This window comes from Staurois parvus, unplaced genomic scaffold, assembly GCF_062004578.1.
Source record: "Staurois parvus isolate SC_StPar_1 unplaced genomic scaffold, SC_StPar_1.0 ptg000930l, whole genome shotgun sequence".
Lineage (NCBI taxonomy): Eukaryota > Metazoa > Chordata > Amphibia > Anura > Ranidae > Staurois > Staurois parvus.
In genome coordinates this window covers 1,700,339-1,710,000 of record NW_028318726.1, presented here as the reverse complement: position 1 = coordinate 1,710,000, position 9,662 = coordinate 1,700,339, and the positions used below count along the sequence as shown (strand labels likewise).

At 35.4% G+C, this 9,662-nt stretch overlaps 1 protein-coding gene across 9 annotated transcripts in view; it reads left to right on the top strand.

Moving 5' to 3' along the window:
* TENM2 (teneurin transmembrane protein 2) overlaps positions 1–9,662 on the top strand; it is a 1,359,942-nt gene that overhangs the window by 701 nt on the left and 1,349,579 nt on the right. The window lies entirely within an intron of this gene.

Genomic DNA, 9,662 nt, shown 5'->3' with positions numbered 1-9,662 from the left:
TTTATTTAAAGCTGCAGCAATTTTTATTTTTTTTTTTTAGATTTCATTCTGTTGATGTTATGCATATATTGATTTATTCAGCAAGCTATGTAGATATTTCAAGCATGTGATTTTTTTTTTTTTTTGTTACCAAAATTATATTGATAATTATATTGCAAGTGAAAAATGGATGCTAACGTCTTGATTGCATTAATTGCGTTATATTACTGTTTTAACGATGGCGTAAATACTATGATGATGGGGTAATATGCTCATTTTGGCTGAGGGATTAAGTTGCTGGACAACTGCAGTTTAGGCAAATTGAAGTATTTTCTGTAGTACGCATTTTGAATAGGAAGAGCTGAATTTTTTGAAATAAACTTAAGGAAAGAGACAGGTGCTGGTTGGAATTTGGCTGGCTATATGATTTTTTTGTATGCAATGTGATTTTTTTCTTTAATTGAGGAAACGGTGCCAACCGTGAAATTTCCATACCAAAAAGTAGCAAAATGCAGGCTTTATTCAGTATGCATTGAATATTAGTGGCAGCTGGATATACATAGTGCACTTGGCATATGTAAGAATGCGATGATAAATTAGTTGACCTAGCATAGCTCTGCTCACAAAAAGTATCTTGATTACCCAGCTTTCAAGGCACCCATTGATTTTTTTTCTCCCTGAATATCCAGTATTGTCCTCTAATCCTATCAGGCTTTCACTGCATACAGGAACAAGAGATATAATTATAATCCCATGATACGGCAAGTTTCTGTAGTTCAAGGAAGTAACTTAGAAATAACATGTTCCCTTTTAAAGGACCGTACTTTAAAGTTTGAAATAAATGCGTTAGATTGCTTTTGGCATTAAAGCTGTTGACACTTCTTGCTGTAGTGGAGCAGGCGCCACATCAAGGTATTTTATAGGAGTTTGTTTTTACATTAACCCAATGAGCTGTTGATGGGCCTGCACCATCAGAAGGCAGCAGGGCACTTCAGCACTGAATGAGTTCATAGAAAACCTTGTTCCCATTTGATTATTAGATTTTGTAGTAGCTCTCATGCCAAATGGCATCCCATATGCTCTGAAACAAAACTGTGCTTCGATGATCTGCTTTCCATGAAATTTAGAGATATTTTCTTTTTAGAAAGCGCAGGTAGAAGCTCAGGAGAATGAATGGGTGTCTTTAAAGTGTTCTAGTAAGATCCCTGTTAATGCTAAAGGATTTTTGTGCATTTAAGATTGTAAACGTGAACAGATTATTGGTCTATGTGATGGGCATCAAAAAGTGAAAGATTTTACGGAGCTGCTCATCGTATTTTGAATTCTCCCTGAATGCTATTTCTGCATGTTGTGTTTGTATACATGTTTTTACTTCTGTGTGTGCCAGCTTTTATTTATTCTTATTTCTATCTTATTACATTGTGCTAGAGTTGTGCATATATGTGAGGTTATGTGTAGAAGTGATGTATATGTAATATACTCAAACATTCACACATAGTGGAGGGGGGTGTGCTCACACCTGTTTCATCCTTGAAGCATTGTATCGTCGTTACAGCAATACTACTCGTTTCATTCTACGGTGATACATATGGAGAGCGTGCTGCTATGTATATGTCTAAAGGAACACCTGCAGCTGTGAATATTTTAATAGCGCACTTGTTTTATGTGAGGTTACTGTTAAAGCAATTATACAGAATACAATCAAGAGTTTAGAGGAATCAAGGCAAATTATAGTAAGGTGCAGCACCAGTAACACCTGCCTGGGTTTCTATATGAAAGCTTTCCCGTTACTTTACCAGTAGATGTTGCTAGAGAGTAAAGAAAGGCTTAACTATGTAGGAACATAAAGCATTTGGATTAGAAAGGCAAAGTAAAACCTAGCACTACCTGCTGTTACCACTTACCTGAGTGGGTGATTAATCTCAAGAACGTAATAAACCTTCCCTTTGTGTTTTATTCGAAGCTTTTGAGGGTGCTGCTGCGCTGTCTAGATTTGAATGAGTTGCTTCTTCTTGTTTTTTTTTACTTTAGGTCTTCTATATATTTGTTAACATTATGACATATAAGGTGAAGTAACTGCTTAATCCCGCCAAGCACTTTAACATTTTGATAAGTGTAATCAGCCATTTAAGTGGCTAATTGAAATGCAGAACACGCATTATCTACAAATTGTAAGCAAAGTAAAATGTGTGTTAGGAGCCTGAAATGGCTATTGAGGGGCTTCAGGCAGATGCTCACATTAATAGGCTGATTAGCATCAGAGACATATTAAAATGCACAAAGACCTACAAAAGGATGTTACAGATTACCCAGTGCAAATAACTACATGTAGCTTTGACTGGTAGAGTTTCTGAGCACCAGGAAAAAGTAGTTACATAGACAACTTTATGAAGTTCAATGGGAAGGGATAAAAATAGAAAAAAAAACGTAATGTGAATTTTGCCGGTAACCTGAAAATCAGAAGTACTTCTTGATATGAAACAGTTATGATAGGAGTCTTTGTGGTAAAATGAGAAATTCGTCCCAGAGGAATATAATCGCACTGCATAGATGGATATTTTACTGATGCAATTTCAAGTAAGCACTGACCTCTATCTGCACAAGTATTTATTTGTAGACATATAACAGCAACTGACAGCTCCGCAGTCCACAGTGTACATAGTCCCTGCTATGTGTGTGCTTTTTTGTATTTTAATGTATAGTGTAGTACAGCGAAGACAATGCACCTTGAATATATTATCTATTTTAAATATAATTAAAAAAAAATAAACATATCAGTGCTTGCACAGAAATACTTACCAGGTGCAAGCATGCTTTGGAAATTTTGCTCATTCTTTATTGACTATATAAAAAAAAAAAAAAAAAAAAAAATGTGTCCGTGCTTTTCAGTGTAATTATCAAACTGGCTCACACTAGCGAAAGATTGCGTTTTGATACCTATTGTACCTCATTGTTATGTCAAATAATAATATATCATTGTGTTTCATTTTTCTGTGTCAAGATCCACAACATCTTATTTTCTAAACTATTCCTCATATGTTAAAATTCTACTGAGCTACAATTGATAGTACTTCATACATGGGCAGTTTTACTGCATGAGTGCAAAATATAGATCACGATAGATACACTGTTTTTCTATTATTCAAAAAAAATGTTTCTTTTACTTTTTTCATGCCCCTAAATATATTCTTTAATTGGCTGATTTTGAAAAAAAATAGCAATTTTAAAACAGGTAATTAATATGTTTGTCTTGTCATGGGTCATCTTTATATATGTACATAGAATTCATATATATATTATAAGTCGTAGAAATGCTGTACATTTATATATGTCAGTTTTTCGGGCTTGAGAGAGTTAATTTAGGAAAGGTGTTTCAGATGTAATTTTCGATCTCAGTTGTGTTCACCTTAAATGACCAGTAAGATTCAGGAGAAATGTATATCAATGCTTAATCCCCCAATCAGATTGGGTATTTGACATGATTACAAGCCAGATTGAAAATTCAATCAATATTAAGTATTGTCTCCATGGGTACACAAGCTGCAGAATTTTAGACTTTCACACCTACTGAAAAAACATTCACGTCTTCAAAAAAGCAAGCCAAGGAAAACATAAAAATATACATATTTGGAGTTTTGGACCTGTTCTAGTATGTAGAAGTGATCAACGTCAAATGAAAGGCTCTGCAGCCTCCCCATCTCACTTTTTTCCTGGCATTTTAGGACAACAGGGAACTCCTTACTTTGGAGTTTAAATTAGAACTCCAGGCAAAATTCAGTAATAAATAAGTCATATTATTAGATACTTACCTTTTATCTTAATGGTGCTTTTGCTATGTTTGGAGGAATGTCTAATGTTCACATTTTGACTTGTGACATATGAACCTCCTAGCATGCTTGGTGACTAGGCTGCTGCTAGCATAGTCTTCGATATGAAGTATGTGTGAACTGAGTCAACCTAAAATCAAATGTAGTGATCAAGTAGAATTTGGAGCTTCTGGTAGGTTTTGGTACATAGCCTTATCTTGTGATCAGATTTCTTGATTTATTTTTTTTAGTATAATTACTGATATTTTTGTTTTGGACTAAAGTATTTAGAAATACTGGTCTATTGGTAATACATTCCAAGTTATTGTTCTGAATATAATAGTTTACGCATTTACCAACTAGCACATCTTATTTACTGAAGCTTGGTGGTTTTACTAATTAGAGGCACACATTTTTAAATATTGCATTGGAGGGGAATGAAATAGTTTACAGTTATTTATTTTCCATACTTTTGGTGAACAGATTTGGCACAAAGGCTCTTATCGGTGCAAGAGGAAAATATGCCATCAATTTGACATTGTTGCTTTGTATTGCCAGTGTGGGGGTAAAAAAACAGCCAGCAGTTCAAGGGTTGTGTTACATTTAATGCTGGTTTCAGCACAGCACCTAAGAAATGTATCAATTGGATTTGTCCATTTTCTGCACATGTATTAAGGTTCATCGTCAATCTTTCTTTTTGTACTGCCCTATATGCACTCTACCTTTGATGTTGTGTAAGAAACTATTGATCTAGAGAAAGATGTGAAAAATACGTTTTGGACTTAAGACTTTTGTTTGACAATGTAATGATACCTTTTAGCATTAGCCAATGCTTACATTATGCTTAATTAGCTCTATATCCCCAAGTAAAATCCTATTTTGTTATAGAAATCATCAGAGCTTGAGAAAAAAAAAAAAAAAAAAAAAAAAAAAAAAAATATATATATATATATATATATATATATATATATATATATATGGTATATATAATGAAGCCATGCTTTGTCACAAGTAGAAAGATAGTAATAAAATTGCATTCAGCCCCGTGAAGCATGTTGGCTCAACAAATTGAAAGAACAAGTGAATTCCTTTTTTGCTGCATATACAGTAGTAAACATAATACACATTCTGTATTTTAGTGGAGCTATTAAAACATCACAAACAAGGAATCGGTCGACAAGGCCTTGGTTAGACACATTGATGAGCACATTCATACACGCTGACTACTGGTTTGACAGAAACTATGTGAAAGCCTTTGTAAATAAAGCGGATAACCTTCTTAATGGAAATGTACTTTCCCCTCTACTTCACCGTTACATTTTTTAAGTGGAAATTATCATGCCATTATATTTTTTCCTTATTTTGTCTGGGAGAAATGTGCCACTGCTGTAATTTGGCCTTCAAACAGAGAACATAACATACTCTAGTATAAATAAGAGCCAATAATGGCTTAAAAAAACATTCTAAGTAAAGTGCTTTGTCAGTGACATTCATTTCAAATGCACTTCTCTTGTTTACTTAATATAGATTTAATTCACCTGATAAAAAATACCTTCATCACAGTGTATACAAACACATCATACTCCTAACTCCAATTATAAATGAATAGATTTTTTAGCTAATTTGGGTCTTCTTGGTTGTTATGTTACTCTTTTAAACTGCTTTATTCATTTTGAAGTTTTTCTTATACTGCCATGCCTTAATTTGTGGTAAAATAACACACATATATATATATATATATATATATTATAATTCTGATTTCCCAGTGTGGATATGTTATTTATTTATTTTTAGGAAAATCACATTCACAGCAAGCATTGCAAAGCATTTAGGTACCATACAGACTGCCAATTGCGCACACGATAGGGTTGCATCTTAACAACTGCATGTGGACTTTGTATAGTGTGGAGCCACTCCAAGTCTCTCTCGCAACGAGAGAGGAAAAAAGAAAATAAAAATTAAAAAAAAAAAAAAATATATATATATATATATATAAACAATAATTTTATGTAAAGGGCTTAAATAGAGTGTATCCACCAGTTCTAGGCACCATATACAACCATATACAAAACCATGCTCATAGGAAGACAGTGAAGGCACATGTCATTTGCATGTACATCACTATTGCAAGGGGCAGAGGGTATCAGATTGTCATACCCTTCAGAACTGTTATCCAGGACTCGTTCTCAAGGGCTGCAGACAGGCCAGAATGTGGGGATAAAACAATTTATCTTAGTTAACTAAACCCTTGTTAATTAAATGTATCTGCTAAATAGAAAGTAGAGTTAAGACAGTACTATCATAATCCATTGTCTAGCTCCCTTTATTTCAAAGGGTAGCATTTCTTCAAACATGGTTTGGGCTTGCCCACATAGCAAGACTGGAACTGGCAAACAGAACTGTATATATATTGTTGCTGAATGCTTTAAAATCTATTTAGATTTTCAGATTTGTTGATTAAGTACAATTTTAGTTTACTGTGGTAAGTTAAATCAGCATCAATTTACTCATCTGTGACAAGGACTACAAGACATATGGACTCGGTGCTGTCATGTGTACAAGTGCGTAGCTCTGTAAATATATTGGTGACTACCCAATGATCTTTACCATGATTCTAAAGCATGACCCTTGTAATCTCTGTAGTCACTGGTGTCTATTAACAAAATGTCACCTGCCAATGACTATGGTGTATGAGAAAAATAAACCCTTAATACACACCTAATATAGGCATTGTAAGAAAATGGAGAATATATGCATGTTATGCATAAAATAATTGAAGAATTAATATATATCACATTCATAAATGTACAAATTATAGTGGCAAGACTACTCTTATAGTGAACATACAAAAGAAACTTTATTGCACAAAATATATTCAGTATGATATCACATCCTGGTAAGCATTACATTTTAGAGGACATTTGCCTGTATAATTTAATTAATGTGGGTGCGCTAATGATCTATGCAAACAGAAGCCTAGTACTTTGGTTAATAGAAGCATAACTGCAATATATATATCTGCAAATCTTTACAAAAGACCTAAGTAATATTTGCTTCTCTAGAATGACTACACATTTTGTTGGTGTATGGGTGGGTCTTTAAGCTCCGAATTAGCTAACTATCATAAATTCCTTCCTTCTGCTATTCCTTAAAGATAAAGAAATAATTTTCAATTTTGTGAAACCTTGTCTTATGACTGATAGAGCTTTCAACAGCTAAAATTGCTGGAATGGTGAGGTTTTCTCTAACCAATCCTGCTCCGCAAAGTGTTCACTTGTGGCCATTAACATCTATGTGCTCTTGGGTGTGATAAGTCAAAATCTTCTTGTCAAACATGATGACATAAGCACACCAATGTTCTAGGGAATTTTTTCTCTGTACATACAAGGTACAGCTCTAAAGATAAAAGAGAATGATTTTGCAGAAGGTTTTCTTTATTATTTTAGTGTCTGCACAACCTCTGGCTACGTGCATTGTATTAGCACCTTATTTTGTGCTTGTTTGTAGATAACTTTGTATTTGCTAGCACTGCTTTGCAATCATGTTTAGTGGTCATACTATTTGATGTCTGTCTTCACAAACAATACATTTTTTTCTAAGGCTTCATTCATTTGGGCATTGAGGCCTGTATACCATGCATGAACCGGTCATTTATTTTTGCTTGTCTAGACTACAGGTGCTGTGTGATGTGCATACACAGATGCTTGTCCTAATGTGACAGGAGTGCTGGTGTGGGTGAATGGCCTTATCCTAATAGAATTCAGTCAGCGGTCTCCGTATAGTACCTGGAGTCTGGGTACGTAGAACAAAATGGCCCATTCAAAGTACAGTGTGCATGTGTGAATGAGGATTTAGTATAAGGAAAAGACAAGAACCCTTTATTTACTTTAACTATCTAGTCATGTGCATTGGAAGTTCAATTTTTTTGAACCTCTGCAGGTGATTGGATGATTGGAGTAAACATGTTCTTTCATATACCTCACTTTATCTTTAGGCAATCACTTGCACTATGTACAGGTTTAAAAGAAACATTTCCATAAACATTATTGATTATTTATAGTGGTGTTAACATGTGCACATGTATTTTTTAGTATAAAGGTTAACTGAAAACATGGGTTCTTGCAGTAATAAACATTTTATGAAGAACAAAGAGAAATATAAAAGTGGACCAGAAGCAATCTGGGTGTAGTTTCCAGTTAGGAGATATGGAGGTTTACTTTCTAAAAGAAAATAGACTTTTCATGTTCCAAGGGAACATTGCCCCAAAGCCTAATGAGTGAGGTGAAGCTCTGCTGACTTCTATCATCCAATCATGTGCAAGCAAAAACGCTGTATTTTTTCTTGCTCATGATTGGATATTCTTTGCAAAGTGAAGCAAACGTCCTTGCAATTTGTAACTTCACTTGCAAAGTAAACAGCCTAGATGCCTTTAGTAAATTACCCCCACAGAGTATTACAAGGTTAGACAAGGCTACAAGTTCCAAGCAGGTTGACCCTGTTTAAACTAGTTTCTTCTCCATAAAGGGTATACAGGGGCAGACTGACAACTCATGGGCCCCCCGGGCAATAAGGGATCATGGGGCCCCTGTGTCCTCGCCCACACCTAAAAAGCCTATGAAAAAGCCAATGAAAGGTACCAGGAGCATCTCATGGGGCCCCTTACTGACCCTGGGCCCTCGGGCAGTGCCCGAGTGCTCAAATGGTAAGTCCACCCCTGAGGATATACTATTATGTTTAGTATGAATGCATTTAGCAATGAACTCTAAATAATCTAGCTGTTTTGGGAACACTAGTTCTTCTATAATTCTACATGTATTCTTTTAACTGTCAAAAGGTGGCTGTTCACAGGCATCATATTGCAGAAAAATCTACAGAGGCTTTTGTGCTTATATAGAAATGGATTCTTGCACCTGATTGCTTGATTTCTTTATTTCACAAATGACAACCTCAGTTTACCATTTTTTTTTCAGCAGCGGATTAACATTTCAATTACTTACCAGCTGAGCAAGTGTATAAATTACACAGCTGCATGCAAGTAGCAATATGATATCTTTGACCTGATGTCTGTTCACTCCTGTTGTGCAGAGTATAGAAGGTGGTGTTGAGCCGTTAAAAGGCATATCACCAAATTGCCAGGACTCATGTTTGGCCTATGAATTGTTTGAAGCATTGACAGCTCTGTTTTGGTCTGCTTATTCTGTGCTGCTAGGGATCAACACAGATGACAGAATTAATAGGTTACTCTACCCTGGAGAGCATGCAATCTAATTCCTAAGCTTACTAGAGTGAACGAGCTTAAAGTAGATGTAAACCCTAACTGGATGACATTTAGTTTGCTAAAGCACTGTGTATGATAACAATTGCCATGTCATTTTTTTTCTTTTTCAGAATATACCATCTTCACCCTTTTTTCATCATATTTGCAGCTCAATCCCACTGATCTCTTCCAACCTCTTTGCACCCACTTCCAGTCTACATGTTCTTGAGCTAGCTGCTGCAGCTGCATGGCATTACTTAGCTTTGGTTCACACAGTTTCAAATCGCATGACAAGTCTCACCCTATTGTCCTCAATGGAACAGTTCAAATCGTCGTGACTCCAACTCTGTCGGAGTTGCACCGATTTTGAAAGTAGTTCCTGCACTACTCTTTGCGATTTCAGATGCAACCTGCATAGACATCTGTGAATGAAGTCGAACAGATGTCTTCCAAGAAGCACCTGAAGTCGCACTGACGTGTTGAGCAATTTCAAAGTTGGATCCGGTGTGAACCAGGGCTTAATGTGGGCTTCCGGATGAACAGTGAACTATGTCTGTCCAATCAGCATGGCATAGCTACTGATAGTCTCTAACAAAAGCATGCATTACAGGGTGATAGCG